This window comes from Halichoerus grypus, chromosome 1 (genome assembly GCF_964656455.1).
Source record: "Halichoerus grypus chromosome 1, mHalGry1.hap1.1, whole genome shotgun sequence".
Classification (NCBI taxonomy): domain Eukaryota; kingdom Metazoa; phylum Chordata; class Mammalia; order Carnivora; family Phocidae; genus Halichoerus; species Halichoerus grypus.
Window position 1 is genome coordinate 112722105 of NC_135712.1, and position 17167 is coordinate 112739271.

The 17167-nt window shown below is 33.5% G+C and overlaps 1 long non-coding RNA gene across 1 annotated transcript in view; it reads left to right on the forward strand.

Annotated features, from left to right (window-relative positions):
- LOC144379929 (uncharacterized) overlaps nt 1-17167 on the forward strand; it is a 70668-nt gene that overhangs the window by 51810 nt on the left and 1691 nt on the right. The window contains exon 2 of the long non-coding RNA XR_013443477.1: nt 13084-13113. This is a non-coding gene — a long non-coding RNA (uncharacterized LOC144379929). The remainder of the gene's footprint in view (nt 1-13083; nt 13114-17167) is intronic.

Consider the following 17167-nt stretch of genomic DNA (forward strand, 5'->3'; position numbering starts at 1 on the left):
TACAGATTTAACAATTAACTGGGAAGTTCATGAAAATTTTGAGATCATAGCATTAAGTATCTGCCAAAGGAGGAATCCTAAAATTGTTCATCATAAGCCAGTTTACTCAAAATAAAATTTATGCTTTATTTTTTATTTATGCTTCATATCTGTACATTTATTATTCAAATTTGGATAACCTGCAGTTCAGATCTTGCTCCATTTGGACGAGGACCTACCAAGGCAAAATCTCTGTTGTTTCTCATTCTCTGGAGGAAAGGATCTTGAACAAAATAATTCCAAACATGTGAGCAATCTAATTATCGCTAAAGACGGGAACAACAGTGCCACTGTTTAGGGTGTTGTTTTATCTCCTTTCCCTTGTCTGGATGTGTCATCAATTTGGACACAATCTTAGAGAACTATCATTACATGCAAGGCTGAAATAATAAGAGGCAATATTCCCTGAGTATTATTATGTCAGGCATCAGACGCTAACATTTTTATAGGTGCTTTTAAAAATTATAAATTTATGATGTAGATATTGTCTAATTTCACAGTAAGAGGAAAATGGATGTTTAAGGAGGGTATGTAAATTGGCCAAGGTAACACAGACAAAGATAGTATATTTGGGGTTGGCATGTTCCAAAATGGTATGCTTAACAACTGTATCATCCCTGACATACGTTCTGTAGCCACTGCTGGATTGTTTCAGCAATACGAAGCTGATGCTGAGTAAGATACCGGATGTGATGGCAGTGAAGAATCTTAGGATCTTCCTTCTCATATTAATTACGTATCTTTTTTGTTGTTTACTTATGTCTCTTACCATACCTGTGGAATTATAAAGAGTAATCTTTCACAAAATGAGCTTTACATATATAAAAAGATAATACCAATTTTATAAAACTACGTTTTGATTTTTTTTCTATAATCATCCTCAACTTTTTAAATTATCATTCTATGGCAAAATTCCAGACCTAACAAAATCATATTTTACCTATTTTTAACATGTTCCGGTCCATTAAAATCTTCCATCTGCAAGCTGTCCAGATATGAACACAACCTTAAGACAGGATCTGGACTGAAATTAACTGAAATTAATGTCTCCCTCAATATGGAGCTCCATATTAATTAATGAAGTTGAAGGCTGTAATTGTTTTTTTGGTAGCCATGACAATGATGATTCTTTTGAGTATGTTGGTTACCAAAGCATTACACTTATTTTTGTTTTTAGAGTAAGCTCTATGCCCAATGTGGGGCTTGAACTCATGATCCCAAGATCAAGTGTCGCATGCTATACCGACTGGAGCAGCCAGGCACCCCTTAAAGCATCACATACTTGTCAGACTTCCTCCACTGGTAGTATTTTGACTCCCAAGGTAAATTATTACTTTTAGCTCCGAATTTATCATGCTTTTTCAGTCTTTTGAGAACTTTCAAAACCTTGATTCTGCCATCCAACATATTAATGATGGTGTCTGACTTTGTGCCATTCGTATAGCTATACAATTCTTCTATATCTTCAAGTTGTCAATAAAAGTATTACTTGAGATAGGATTAAAATAATAAAAGGAATTAAAACAACAATTAATCTCATTACAGGTAATACCAAGTGTTTTTAAAGTTGCAAGCACTATGCTAAAGTAGTGTGTATGCATTATTTCATTTGATCCTCAAAACATCTCTATGTAGTAGGTTTTATTATTTTTTATTTTTTTAATTGAGGTGAAATCCACATAACATACAATTAACCATTTCAGAGTGTACAATTCAGTGGCATTTAATGCGTTCACAGTGTTGTGCAACCACCACTTCTCTCAAGTTTCAAAACTTTTTCATTGTCTCAGAAGAACACCCTGTATCCTCCAAGTAATTGTTCCCCAACCTCCCTACCTCTGACACCTGGCAACCACTACTATGTTTTCTGTCTCTATGAATTTGCCTGTTCTGGACACTTCATATAAATGGAATTACAGTATTTATCTTTTTGTATCTGATTTCTTTCATTTAGCCTAATTTTTTTGAGATTCATTCAAGATGTAGCATGTTCATTTCTTTTCTATGGCTAGATAATATTCCAACACACGCATATTTCTTTATACATTTACATATAGTCATTGAGGGGTATTTGGGTTGGTGGATGTGTTTACCTATTATGAATGATCCTGCTTTAAGTATTCCAGTACAAAACGCTTCATGAACATATGTTTTCATTTGTCTTGGGTATAAACCAAGGAATAGAATTGCTGAGTCATATGGTAATTTTATGTTCAACACTTTGAGGAACTGGTAAACTATTTTCCGCAATGGCTACCCCATTTTACGTTCCCAACAGCAATGTGTCAAGGTTCCCATTTCTCCACATCTTTGTCAGCACTTATATTCTCTGTTTCTGATTATAGCCCTCCTAGTAGGTGTGAAGTGGTTTCTCATTGTGGCTTTGCTTTGCATTTTATTAGTGACTAATGAAGTTGAACATATTTTCATGTGTTTTTGGCCACATCTTTGGAATGTCTAGTCAAGTCCATTTCCCATTTTTAATTAACTTGTCTTTTTGTTTTTGCGTTGTATTTTTTATGTATTCTAGATATTAAATCTTTATCAGATATGGGATTTGCAAATATTTTCTCCCATTATTTGAGTTGTCTTTTCATTTTCTTGATAATGTCATTTGATGCTCAAAAGTTTTTAATTTTCATGAAGTCAATTTGTCTATTTTTTTTCTTTTGTTTGTATTTTTGGTGTCCAACCTAAGAATCTATGTCAAATCTGAGGTCATGCAATTATATCCCCAATGTTTTAGTCTAATAGCTTTATAATTTTAACTCATATTTAGGTAATTGATCTATTTTGAGTTAATTTTTATATATAGATTGAGGAAGAAGTCCAACATCGTTCTTTGCCAGGTGGTTATCCAGTTGTTCTAGCACTATTTGTTGAAGGGATTACACTTTCCAAATAGAATGTTCTTGACATTTGGTCAAAATTTATTGACCATAGATATGGGACTTATTTCTGGACTCTCAATTCTATCCTATTTGTTTATATGTTTATCCTTATTCCCATATCACCCTCTTCGATTACTGTAGCTTTGTAGTAAGTTTTAAAATAAAAATATTTGAGTTCTCCAACTTTTTCTTTTTCAATATTGTTTTTAGTGACTTAGAGCCCCTTCAAATTTGGTATGATTTTAAGGATAGGTTTTTCCATTTCTACAGAAAAGGCAATTATAGTTTTGATAGGGATTGTATTGAATCAGTAGATTACTTTGGTAAGTATTGCCATTTTAACAATTTTAATCTATCAACATGTGATGATTTCATATTTAATTAGGTCTTCCTTAATTTCAGCATTTTTCTTTTTTTGTAATTTTCAGTGTACAAATCTTTAACTTCTTTGTTAAATTTATTCCTAGATATTTTATTATTTAATTTTAATTTTTTAAAATATTTTATTTATTTATTTGACAGAGAGTGAACACAAACAGGGGGAGCAACAGGCCGAGAGAGAGGGAGAAGCAGGCTCCTCACTGAGCAGAGAGCCCAGTGATGTGGGGCTTGATCCCAAGACCTTGGGATCATGACCTGAGCCAAAGGCAGCCGCTTAACCAACTGAGCCACCCAGGTGCCCCCTAAATATTTTATTATTTTGGATTATTTTGTAGATGGGATTGTTTCCTTGATTTTAGATTATTCATTGACAGTATATAAAAACACACCTGATTTTACATATTGACCTTGAACTTTGATTAGCTCTAATAGTATTTTTGTGATTCTTGGGATATTCTATGTATAGAATCATGTCATCTGCAAATAGAGTTAGCTTTACTTTTTCCTTTCCAATTTGGATACCTTATTTCTTTTTCTTGCCTATGTGTTCTGGCTAGGTCTTCCATTACAATGTTGAATAGCAGTGGCAAAAGTGGGCATCCTTGTCTTGTCTCTAATCGTAGGGGTAAAGCTTTCAGTCTTTCACCATTGAATATATGATATTAGCTATAGGTTTTTCATCAATGTCTTATATCTTAGGAAATTCCTTGTACATGACTATTTTTATCATGAAAGGGTATTGAAATTTTTCAAATATTTTCTGCATCAATTGGGATATTTATGTGGGTTTTGTTTCCCTTCCTTCTAAGTATATGGTTTACTAAATTAATTTATTTTGTTATGCTGAGCCATTCATGGGATAAATTCCACTTGGTCATGGTGTATAATCTTTTTAATTTGCTGTTGGATTTGGTTTGCAAGTATTCTGTTGAGGATTTTTGCATCAGTATTCATAAGGGATGTTGCTCTGTGGTTTTCTTCTCTGGTGGTATCTTTGTCTTTTGTATCAGGGTAATACTGTCCTCATAGAATGTACTAGGAGGTATTCTCTCTTCTTCTTCTCCCCCCCCCCCATTTTTTTTCTTCTTCTTCTTCTGTTTAGAAGAATTTGAGGAGAACTGGTGTTCATTCTTCTTTAAATGTTTGGTAGAATTCACCAGTGAAGTTATCTGGTCTTGAACTTTTCTTTGTTGGGAGGTTTTTGATTACTGCATCAATCTCTGTACCTGTTTTATGTCTGTTGAGATTTTCTATTTCATCTTGAGTCAGTTTGGTAATTTGCATGTTTCCAGGATTTGTCTGTTTTATCTAGATTATTAAATTTGTTTGTGTATAGTTGTTCATTTACTCTAATACCCTTTTAATTTCCATAAGATAAGTAATAAAGTCTCCAGTTGCATTTCTGATTTTAGTTAATTGCATCTTTTTTCTTTTTTTAAGGTCTAGGTAAGGATTGTAATTTTGTTGACTTTCAAAGAACCAACTTTTGGTTTCGTTGATTGTCTTTATTAATGACCTTTGGAATGCTGGTGGTAACATTATATCTTCTTCCAAAAAAAAAAAAAAAAAAGGTAAACTCAGGAGAAGTTTTGAACAGTTGTTATATAAATTAATTTAACATTTGGAGAATATCAATTTTGCAGCTGTAGAGACAGAGTCAGTTACTTTAATAAATGGTCTAACATCTATGTTAGTGTTTGGAGTAGTGACTTTCTTCTTCTATTGAAATACTCATCAACTTCTCTACAACAGTATCAATAGGTTAAAAGATAGTAAAAATGTTAATGAAACAGATATTGTAATTATATGTACATTGTCATTAAGGAAAGGCCTTATGGTCTAATGGTGTCAGAGAAATACAAAAATTGTAGATTTTACCAGCTCTTTTTAGTGGGTCAGCCAAAATGATATTCTTCTCTTGGATTCTATAACTTTGCCAGAGGTAGATAAAACTATTCTAAATAAATACAAAACTTATGAAACACAAGGAAAAAAAAGACACTAAAATACTTGAAAAAGGACATAAACAAAATCCAAGCCAGCTGGTAAAGTAAAATGGAAATTTTACTAATGCAGATTCCTTGATTTTCTCTTAAATTGTAGTTCTATTTTGCTGCTTTCAGTCTGTGGTTGTTGAATGCCCTTCAGCTGTCAATCTGAAATGGAGATTTGCAATCCAACAAACTCCCTCCCAAATCACCATAAACACAAATCAAATAAGAATCAAAACATTTTGGAAACTCAGAGAAAAAGTGAAGAATGATGTTAAAATACATACTTTTCATTTCCATCAAACTCTGTTTTCCTGATTCCCACTGGAATAGAAGTGTTGAAATCCTGAAAGAAAGTGTTCATGTGACACGTTATCCACAAAACTCAGCAAAGCAAATACGACTTTGTAAGATGCCAAAATCATAAGTGCTGTTAAATTACTCCCAGATTCTATCTTTTATGGCAAAATGCAACTGGTTTTAATACTGCTCATTGTTTACAATTTCACAAACTTTTTGAAGTTAAGTATTTATAATTTAAGCTTACTAAAGTGTAATAAGCATGTTATTTCAAAAGAAATGCCAGAACACCAGAGATATCTATGTTGCTTTTCCTTCTGTATCATGTCTATGCAATTTTTGGCCTCCTCTAACCCATTATTATATCCAGTAAAACAAGATAAAACAACAAATAATGCATTTAAAATGGAGAGACTTTAAGGAGCATCTGGGTGGTTCAGTTGGTTAAGTGTCTGACTCTTGAATTTGGCTCAGGTCATGATCTCTGGGTGGTGGGATCAAGCCCCGTGTCTGACTCCACACTCAACAGGGAGTCTGCTTGGGATTCTCTCTCTCCCTCTCTCTCTGCACCTCACCCTGTTCTCTCTCTCTGCACCTCACCCTGTTCTCTCTCTCTAAAATAAATAAATAAATAAATAAATAAATAAATAAATAAATAAATAAGTCTTTACAGAAATAGAGAGAGAGACTTTAAAAAACATTTCAGGAAAGAAGTTTTAGAGTAGGAAGGAGCCTTACTAAGTCAAATTTATTCATTTTATAGGTAAGAACACTGAAGTATCAAAAGGTGATAATCAGCTAAATTGTTAATGTCATAGTCAGGGTAAGAAGTGAATTTCCCGTCACCCAAATCAAGGCAATTTCTACTACCCTTAGTTGATATTACTGATTTTCATTTCATGGCTCATAAAATCTAGAGTATTTCTGGTTAATAATTGATTCTATTGCCCCTTTTTTTCCTATAGATTATTTTACTGGTAATGTGAGTAAGTTCCATTAATGAAGCTGATATCAACATTCACGGTGTTTAAATCTGCATTTTTAACTTAAGGCTAGTTAATTCTTTTTAAATTTATATTACTATTCTCCGTAAAATTCACTTATGTATTGATCTTTAGCAGGATTTGACAGTGATCAAATTCATTATTTAATACTTACGTTCCAACCAATTCCAAAAAGGATATAAGAAAATGGATGACATCAAAGCAGGAATCATAGAATGGTAGACCAATAAAGCATAAGAAAGAATGGAAAGCCAAGTAGTAAAGACAGAAGAGAGATATGATTATGCCAGAAAAACTAATGTATTCTAGGCTTTCCCAACAAAATTTCAATTTGAGCTTCCTGAGAACCAAGGAGAAAGGAGGAACACAATGGTTTATAGAACTCTCACATGACAAAAAGGGACTGTCTCCCCTTTAATTTTATCTCAGAAAACTCAGATCTAAAACACACATGACATATCACTATTTTAATGATTTTACTTTTTTCTTCTGTCTGTTTTCTAAGCATGAGCATCCTAAGCAGAATTAATCATGTGAATTTTAAGTAAAAGATAATGAATAGCATAAGACATAGGATCTTTTTTTTTTAAAATATTTTATTTATTTATTTGACAGAGAGAGACACAGAGAGGGAGCGGTAACACAAGCAGGGGGAGTAAGAGAGGGAGAAGCAGGCTTCCTGCTGAGCAGGGAGCCTGATGTGAGCCTCGATCCCAGGACCCTAGGATCATGACCTGAGCCAAAGGCAGATGCTTAACAACTGAGCCACCCAGACTGCCCTAGGATCTTTTTTCTTAGTCATTTCATTGTTTGTTTTTATTTTAATATCTAATGCAGATGTTTTGTTCATTACTTTCCTACTTAGGTCCTAGATTAAAGGTGTGACATAATTTAAAATTAAATAATTATTGTATAATCCTATAGAGGCAATTTTGTGCAAAGCCGTGCTAACAAGAGGTGAGTTTGCAGCTTTCTGATCCCGTACAATAATGATTAGAATGTAGATAGCAAAGAATAATTATATTTTATAAATTTAGATACAAAAACATAAGTGTAAAAATACACTTAAAGTTATTCTATGAACAAAAGGTATTTTTCTGTTTAAACATGTACAAACTTTTGTTTGATCTTTAAAAGTAGAAAGAAACTTTTCCATTGAGTTGAACACTTGCAACTTTCTGTGTCTTAACACATTCAGTGGGGAAGATAATTTTTATAATCTTTGTACAACTCAAAAATGTTCACACAATTTTTTAAAGTTCAAAAGCAATTACAGTAGTACAACAAAGCAAAGGATTTTAAAGATATTATTTCAAATTGTTAAACCAAAAGGAGTTTATGCTTCCAAAATCTGCATCCTCCAACAACTACCATGATGGGAATAAACCTCTTCCCTCCCCCTAAAACTTCACGTCAGTCCCTCACATGTGCTTTTTGGAATTGACTCTATTGGATGGAGCTAGAAGTTCTCATTCTTTTGCTAAACACTCTATTCTCTGTCCCATTTCTTTGCCCATGCCTGGAATGTAGGCGCTTCATCACTCCTGGCTCTATCAGAACGGCTCCCCTACAGGTTACCAGAGCCACAAGGATCTTTCCTGAGTCCCAACCCTACACTTGACTGGGTTACTTTCCTGTGTCCCAAATCAGTCTCCCTTGGCTCACTTGACCCTTCACTTTTCTCACTGCTCCTCTCTGTGGCTATTCATGTTTTTCTTCCCTGACACTGGGCTTTCCTCTTATGGGAACTCACATTTCTGTTCTTGATTAGCAGTTTTATTAAATTAGTCACTTTCATTATTTAGCTTTTATTTTTTATCCTGATTACTTCTAACTGTGGACCTCCATTCATAACCCACTGCCTTTGTCTCTGTGCCTGTTCACAGATTACACAAGTCCACATAAGGGGTACTCAAATGCAATACCTCCAACAGGGAAGTTATTTCTTCCTCCAACACCAGCACTCCTTCCAAAGAGCTTTGTTTCCATCAGAGGTATCAACATGGCAATCTTTTAAACTGGAAAGCCCAGATAATGTTTTTCCTTCATATCTTGTATAAAACTATTTTAATATTGTCATCAATTCCTTCCAAATGTATCTATCAGAAATAAGAAAAATCATACAAACCAATTTAAATGAAATCCCCACAGTTGATCACAGAACTTAAGTCTCAAGAGTAATAAAGACTAGTTTACTAACTTCCATTTGACTTCTACAGTTGCTTACCCAGACTTTAATTTCATTTCATAAGGGTTCCATAAGTTCCAATAAAGGTTACTCATGCCTTCTCTCCACACAACCTCAAATCTTCATTCTACCCTAATTTTTAGTGGACAATCTCAGAGACCACTCTCTGGAGAAGATTTAAAGATGGCACATTAAAATAAACAGTAACCCCAATTCAGGAGCCCATCAGAATTTATCAGTCAAAGATTAGGCCTGGAATCAGACTAAGTTACATACAAATACTGTCAGTTATGGAAACAAACTTTTTATGCCCAAGATGAGTGCATTTTCAGTGATATGTCTCTTGCCTGGAATATTGTGGATTATGCCATATCTGTTAGGAATGTCAGTAAGGAATAAAAAACCCATCTATAGAAGCTTGAACAAATGCAGTTTTGTTTTTGTTACATAACAAGAAGCCTCAGATGAGCAGTCATTGGTGCTGGTTGAGCAGCTCAGTGAAGTGATGAAGACACTGTTTTCTTGTGGCTTCAGTTGATACATCTGCATTCCAACAAAAAGAAGCAAGAAAAGGAGTCTGAGGAAGGCAATGGGCTTCCAGGGATTGTACGGCTGGCCTTCTCTTAAATGTCATCATTCAAAACACTCATATGAAGTTCCTCCAACTGAAACGTGTCTGCGACTGGAGATTAAGTTTACCAATAATATCCGTGTGCTTCCTTCAGTCCAAAGTATACTTTTTTTTCCCAAAGCTCACCTAAAATCTCAACTCCTCCATAAAAATTTGTCCAGCTGCTGCTGACCACACACATCCCTAATTCCTGCAGGTTTCCATTTCAATTATAACAGTCCCATGCAGTATACAACTAATATTTCCATGCCCTACTATTTTCCATTTAATGTTTTGTTTTCTGAAAAATATAAGTGTGTACTGAGGGCTAAGGCTATGTTTTCCTCTTTTCTATCCACACAGAACGAACACCTTGCTAGGCACATAGTGATGCTCCATGTGATTTGGGGATTTCGATTCAGGGAAGCTCAAATCTGAAATTAGGAACCACTAATTTTAATTGTGTAGTCCTAGCAAGAGAATTTACCTTTCATGTTTGTTCTTCCCTCTATAAATGTGAAAAAAAAGATATCTCACGGGAAAAATATGAGAAATCAATATAATAAAATGTATCAAACATGCTATGTGTCTAATATGCATTATTTTCCTTCATAAATACTTGATTATAGTTTATATAATCAAGTCATATAGTTTATATATAGTTTATATATATATGCTTTCTACCTAATGTGGTATGTAGAACTTACATATTTAAAAGCCAAAACTCAAAACTTTAGAAATTAATCCCTTTAGGAGTCACTTTATTACAAAAGACAACAACTTTATTTTCCTTAAGTTAAAATGTATTTCAATTTCATTTGGTACTTAGCTCAAGGCTATTAAATGTGTTATTTGCTGATTATATTCATTTTAGATAGATTTTAGGTAATCATATCACAGCAATCTTTAAAGATAATATCTTTTCATATTTATATTCTTATTTTGATATAGTCAGAGCTCAAGGGGTCTTACTGGAAGTTGTGTTTATCAAGAAAGCACACTGTTTTAGTCACAGAGTATGCTTATTTGTGGGAGACTGCTAAATAGTATGTTGTGGGAGGGTACCTAAATTACTTCCCCAAGTTTCTTCTTGGTGCTGCCTCTACTTTATAGCCCTACATCTTTTTGTTGGTGTGGCTTTTCCATTAAGATTTATTTTTTGGAAAGTTTCTGAAAATGGGTGAGGATAATCCAAATGCATGTAAATATTATTAGAGAAAAAATTAGCAAAGGGATTTAAAGGGACGCTTTTTAAAGAAAACTAAAAGTTCCTAATATGAACTAAAATGTCAATAGTTTTCATTTAAATTACATCCTTGCAAAATAAAGAAAAATGAAAATCAGTTTTTAAAAGTTATGTAGTTATTAAAATATACATGAAAGTAGATAAAATACTATGATAACTCCTCAAGTTTTCATTATCCAGCATCAAAAACTCAACTGATAATCTAGTTTCATAAATACTGTTTTAATTACAATTGCTGCCAAAAAAGAAAAAAAAAACCCACAAAACAACAGCATCCTAGTACCTTAGAACAATAAACATGTCTTATCTTATTCCCTGTGGTCAGAAATTTAGGAGTAACTTCGCTGGGTCATTCTGAGAGTCATTCATGAAGTTGCAGTCAAGATGTTGGCTTGGGCTGTAGTCACCTAAGGTATGACTCGGACCAGAGTGTCCACTTCCAAGATGATCATCTCACATGGCTATTGGCCAGAGGCCTCAGGGGTTGTTGGTAAGAAGACTCATTTCCTCACCACATAGGACGGCTGGATTGTTCTCGTGACACAGCTACTGTTTTTCCCACACAGCAAGAGATACAAGAGAAACAACAAAGAGGAAACCATAATGACTTGTATGATTTCGTTTTGGAAATCACACACTGTTACTTCTGCCATATTCTAATTGTTAGAAGTAGGTCACTGCATACAACCTACACTGGAGGAGAGAGAAATCAAGCTCCATGTCTTGAAAGGAGGAGTATCAAAGAATTTTTGGACATAGTTTAAAATCATCATAATATATCAGCCACTCTCTGTTCAGCATTCCAATGATTTTGAAGGAATTCCAGACAACATATCATCTCATCTGCAAATACTTCAAAAAAACCCCCAAACCACAATGTCATTATCACAACTGAAAAACATAATTTTTAATGTCATCAAATATCCAATCAGTGTTCAGAATTCTTTGATTTTTTTTCTAATTCTTTTCTTACTGTTGGTTTGGTTTGTTTGAGTCAGATAAAAATATAAGATGGGGTTCTTTAAAAATGTTCCCTTGCATGATATGCATCCACTGCTTTGTTTCTACACTGTTATTGTTCTTTTCATAAGAAACACTCAAGAAAGTAAGGAAGCAGATTTTCCTAGGTTACCTTTGAACCTGGAATTTGTGTTACCACTTTGGTTATATTCCTAATAAGCCACAGGTGTATACTACAGGAGCGAGTGGAAACGGAGACTGGGATGTGATGACAGTTAATTGTCCATAATCCATCTATCCCAAGGAGCACTTATACATCTGCTACATATTTAGGTATTTGCTACTTGTTTTTTCTTGATTTTTTTGAGCAGACAAGCATCTATACCTAAAGCACCATAAAAAGGAAAAATGCTATCAGGGGCTTTAAAGTAGCAAGACAAAGAAAGTACAGCTTTTTGTGTCTTGGAAATGAATGGCTCCATTCATTTCAATAGGGATTTTGTTTTATATGTACTGTATTAGGTTTGGGCACTAAACACTTGACTCTCATTTTAGAATGAATTACTTTGTTAAATGCAGGTATTTAAACAGGATAGGTACTTTACTCAATTCTCCAATCTTGTTTTATTAAATATTTTATAGTGTCATCCTCTGTTCTTTCTTTAAAATGTGTATATAGATCTATGTATGTGTGTTATATATGTGTGTATGCATTTATATGTAAATATGCATATGATATATATGTTTTATATATACTTAGAAAATACAGAAGTAGCTCACAAAATTTGTCCTCTACCCTATCTTTATTATATTTCTAAACTAATTATGGTTTTAGATCCTTATTTGCAACAGCAAATTTTTTGAAGTACAAGTACAGTTAATTTTGCATAAACGATATTCAAAATGTAAAATGGTCATAATTTTACCAAATGAAAAGCTTATAGCTTATCATATCACAGCTGTGTATGATAAATTTAGATCTAATCATATATGAAAAATAATATTTAAATTAATAATTTATTTAGAAAACATTTTGAAGTACTTTAAACATTCTTTGCAAGTGGCGGTTGTTTCCCCAATCGATACATACACACTTTTTCATTAAAATAGCTTTTTTTTCTGATATTTTATTTTCACTCTATGCATTTTACATTAATAAATGCCAACTCTACAAATTGCTAGACTATCCATTTGCTACGTGAATTTGCAAGTCCACTATGACAAGCTTTCCACAGCTGATTTTTACATTATTTGATACAGTGGCAAGACTATAATTACTCATAAATTCAAACGACTCTTCAACTTTATTTCACAAGGCACAGCCATTTACACCGAGAAATGTACACAAACAAGACTCCTATCTGCGGCTGGTATTAAGCTTTGAGAGCAGTTGACTTTGTTATCTAGATCCAATTTTTAATGCTTACTGTTAAGTTTTCTTTCTTTCTTTTTTTACATTTCCAAAACCACCAGAGGATGATTTCCTTAAGAATGTTCTCCCAGGTATGTTCAGAATATTAATTAGGCCCATCTATTTCTGTCGGGTAATAACAATGTCCACAGGCTGAATGGACGCTGTGACCTGTGAAAGAGCCATTCATATGCTTTAGTCTGCCCTAGCGCATTCTTTCACGAGTGAACATAGACCTTTTTCATAGTAATCTTAAATGTTTCAACTGTGTGTTGCATGTTTAGTTCTGGCATCTCCAACCATATAGCTTTTCTGCCTCTTTGGGGGAAGACTTCCTTGCTCTGCTCATTCAAATGCTTCTGCCTTTATGACTATTTTACTGCCATACCTATGGGGCTTCTTACTGTATTTGCCTGTAAGTGAAGGAGATTTTAAAGGAATTAAATTTATTCAGACTAAATCTTCTGGGGCATGCAAAGGCATCTTAAACAATTAGCAATAATTAAAAAGCATCTATTCAGACTGGATAAAAGGTAAATAGATTTCATTTAAATATACTAGTTAGTTGGTACAGTTTTCCCATTTGCATGTTTTTTTTCTTTTAAACCTCCTGTTGGCGAATAACTTTGAGACAACAAAAGAAAGCATTGACTTTGCCAGTTTGTGTAATTTTTTTACTCATGAGTGCTATTAACAAATTGCTATACTAAAAAATTTAATTATCTTTAATTTAGATGGTGCAACTAACACTGGGTATAATAGCATGACAACAATGCCTAAGTAAAACCTGGGTTTGCTTTTTTAATTCTTAATCTTAAATTAGTGTGGAATTGGCTGAAAGATCTGTGGTTATTCAACTGCTGATATTTTCCTATAAATTTGATATTTATCTGCCTCAGTCAACTATTTGCTTTGTGTCATGAAAGGGTAAAATGCCTAATTGTTTTCTCAATGTCCTCCTTAAGTTGTTTCAAATTAGGACTTGTCTTGTGATAGTCAGACAAGGCAAGTAATATTTTTACTTGAAACATTTATAAGCACCTGCAAGTATATGTGTAAATATAATAATGCATGAAAGTAGTTTTCTGGGTTTACATGTGTATATGAAAAAACACACACACCCACACTGATTTATACAAAAACAAATACACTTAAGCTCTTTTGCTTGAAATAATTATAGTTTAGTAGATTAGGCAACCACTTACATGATGTGTTTGAAGGGGGGCACCAAGAAAGGCATCTAAAATCTATCCCTTGATATTTTGGTGTTATAATTTCATTCTTCAGAATTTTAAGTAAAACATATTTTTAAAATATGACCAATTAACATATTTACAAAATGATAACAAGGCTGGGAAAAATGTGACATAGATGAATTAGACTGGGAAAAAGAAAGAAAGAGACATGAAGCACCATGAAAAATACAGAAAAAAAATGGGGCAGCCCTTTTTTTCTTTTTTTTTTTCCCCAAGGGCTGTCCAAACTCAGCCATTCCATGATAGTCAAAAATATGTGTAATAATTTTTGGTGCAAAATAGCACCACTAAGATCAGAGCAGAGTGTTACTGAGATTAAGCTTAGAGATTTGATCTCCTATAAGACATTCCACTCCTATAAGACTCCACTCATGTGCAACTGCTCACCTCCTCAGACATTTTGCAAATGCATCATAAATAAGAGATTAGAAATAAAATAGAGGGAGTAAATAATCACCTCTGGAGGAAAACAAACAAAACTGTGGATATATTCACTTTATAGTGGTGATTGGTTATACAATCTTTAGGTATAGAAAAAAGCATATTGCTTGAAAGTATTCTCAGCTTTGGGGAAGTAAAGTATTTTTTTGCATCATGACGAACTGCAAAAAAGACTTTAGTCAAAACAAATCTGGGTCTAGAAAACGGCTCTACCAACACATCGTCTCAGGGAGCTGCCCCTCCCCATAAACGAGCCTTTATAAGGAGAATAAATCCATTCCTTGAGGAGTAGTTGTGAGGATTAAGAAATAACCTCAGTGTAATAACACAATATAACTATCTCAGGAAAATGAAACACTAAAATGTAATTTCGTAATTAGTCTCATGTAATATTGCTAGACAGCAAAATCACTATCTTCTAAATACAGAAAAAGAGCACTCCTAGCAAGACGTAATAAAGATATAATAAGGAATTTAATGAAAGTAACATACTTTATAACACAAAAAATCAAATATAAGTGTTTAGATGACGTTTAGAAACTGAGACTTCTAGGGCTACCTCAGCATGTGAAGTCCCTGACCTTCACCCTCATACCTACAGGTTGTATTCCTTCCTGACTGGCGGGGAAGATTGTGGTGTACTCTTCCTTCCATCCTTCTCTGTGATCCACTGCTTGTGCTGCCTTCCATCCCTTACCTGACACAAAACGCACCAAGGCTGCCAGGAGAACATTCTAGAACCATGGCATCTTTTCAAAATACTTAGCCCCCAGTCCCAGTAGTTATTTTACTTCACAAAAGCCTTATTAATAATTTGCAAACTAACATATATTATCAAATAACACTACATTTAATAGTTTAGCTTTACATTCTTAACAGTCCAGGCATTTTTAAAATTTATATTAGTGGAAAAAGCACTTACATCTAATTGTATGCTGACACTGTATAATTTGTACTTGCAGATTTTGAAAATAGATTTAATGTGCATAACTATCCAATAGAGAGTCTCTCTATGCTATAATGTTAAAAGAATAATTTTTATAAAATACTTTATTAGGATGAGACACTTTAAAATATGAATAAAATGCTAAAATTCAATTATCATTTATGATACTATATGACAAATAAAAGCATCTGACTTTGGAACTGTTCAGAAAACTACTGTAGGCAGCATTTCATGGAGAAAATTTTAAAAGGACCAGTTACTATGCTCATGATCTTGATTAGGTAGAGAATTTTAAGCATTAGTTCATAAATGAGATGCCAAATAAGGTGACACATAAATTGTGAAGTTATTGGCTCAATTATTGGTTACCAAATTTTTATCTCATCATAGGGGGAAAAATCATGTGAAATAAAAAGAATACTTACCTATGAGATTTGGTGACTTTGAAGAATGTTTGGGAGCTATGCACTGAGAAAGTAACCAGTCAAGGATATTCAAATTCTATAAGCTTGGCTAAAAAACATTAGCTTGTCTTTAGGGGATGGCTAGCATTACTGTTAACTAACACTACTAATTAGCTATATAATTTCTACGACTTTAGAAAGGCCTGCTCTCAGCTAAAATAATAAAATTTATTTTTAATCCAGAAGTTTCCCTAAAGAGATCTGTACAAGTTTGAAAAAAGTATGGCTTTATTAATGAGCTTATAATGACTTGCTTTAACTAATGAACAGTTAACATTATCCCACATCAGTAGTAAATCTCATTCTCTTGATGTCCAATAACATGATTTAATAGCTGTATTCTGGTATACACATATTTTTATACTATTTTCTTTTGTGTCCATTTTTAAAAAGCTATTCCTGTAAGGTAGATACAACCCAATACAGATCACAGTTCTGAAGATGAGGTGACAAAATGAACACAGCAGCAAGATTGCTTTCAATTTTATATCATTCTTTTAATCTTTTAAGGTCAACAGAGAGAACCTATTTTTTATCATAACTTTTCCTTTTGAATTTCATGAAAACAAGCTGTCCCCAAATGTAAAGAGATAATGTGGCAGGAAGGACTTAAGTCCAAGTGGAAATCCTCGTCTGCCATGTATTGATCCTATGACCTTGGGAATATGATTTAAACTCTTTTTAAACCCATTTTTTCCCTCCAAAGAAAGATCAGTATTACTCATATTTTTCTGACTCCAGGGAAATAGGTAAGCAACTTATTTAAATTCTGTGTAATATGAAAAGTATAATATCGACCCTGCAAAGTTGTTATGGTCAGACAGTAAGTGAGGCAACAGTAACAGCACTAGGAAAAGGACAAAGTCACTCAGTAAATGGTTATATAAAAAACATTGCAATACTTTTCCTTGTTGATAGGGCTCCGAGGCAAAACAAGGGTTTTGATGAGAGACACCCAATGTATAAAAATGTTTGGAGCATTGTTCCTCTGAGGAGTCTATCCACGAGTTACCCTTTTTGAGACCCTCAGAACTGCCCA